The sequence below is a fragment of the Physeter macrocephalus genome, chromosome 10, assembly GCF_002837175.3.
Source record: "Physeter macrocephalus isolate SW-GA chromosome 10, ASM283717v5, whole genome shotgun sequence".
NCBI lineage: Eukaryota > Metazoa > Chordata > Mammalia > Artiodactyla > Physeteridae > Physeter > Physeter macrocephalus.
Window position 1 is genome coordinate 11,841,952 of NC_041223.1, and position 791 is coordinate 11,842,742.

Sequence of the window (791 nt, forward strand, 5' to 3'; positions counted from 1 at the left end):
CGTGTAAGTGATAACATACAGTACTTGTCTTTCTGTCTGACTTATCTCACTTAGCATAATGTGCTCAAGGTCCATCTGTGTTGTCACACATTGTTGTGTTGTCAGGTTGTCCTCCTTTCTTATGACTGAATAATATTCCATAATATATGTATATAAAATATACACATTTTCTTTATCCATTCATCTATCGATGGACATTTAGGTTAGCTTCCATATCTGGCTATTGTAAATAATGCTGCAGTGAATACAGAGGTGCATGTATCTTTTTGAGTTAGTGGTTTCATTTTCTTCAGATAAATACCCAGAAGTTGAATTGCTGGATCATATGGTAGATCTGTTTTTAATTTTGCGGGGAAACTCCATACCATTTTCCGTAGTGGCTGCACCAACTTACATTCCCACCAGCAGTGCACAGGGTTCCCTTTTCTCCACATCCTCACCAGCACTTACCTCTTATCTTCTTGATAGCCATTCTAACAGGTGTGAGGTGATATCTCATTGTGGTTTTCATTAGTATTTCCCTGATGATTAGTGATGTCGAGCATTTTTTCATGTACCTGTTGGCCATTGGGTTATCTTCTTTGGAAAAAAGTCTGTTTAGTTTTTCTGCCCATCTTTTAATCAGATTATTTGGGGTTTTGTTGTTGTTATTGAGTAGTAGGAGTTCTTTTTATATTTTGGGTATTAACTCCTTATCCAGTATATGATTTGTAAAAATTTTTTCTCATTCTGTAGTTTTTTCATTTTGTGAATTGTTACTTTTGCTATGCAGAAGCTCTTAAGTTTGTGGT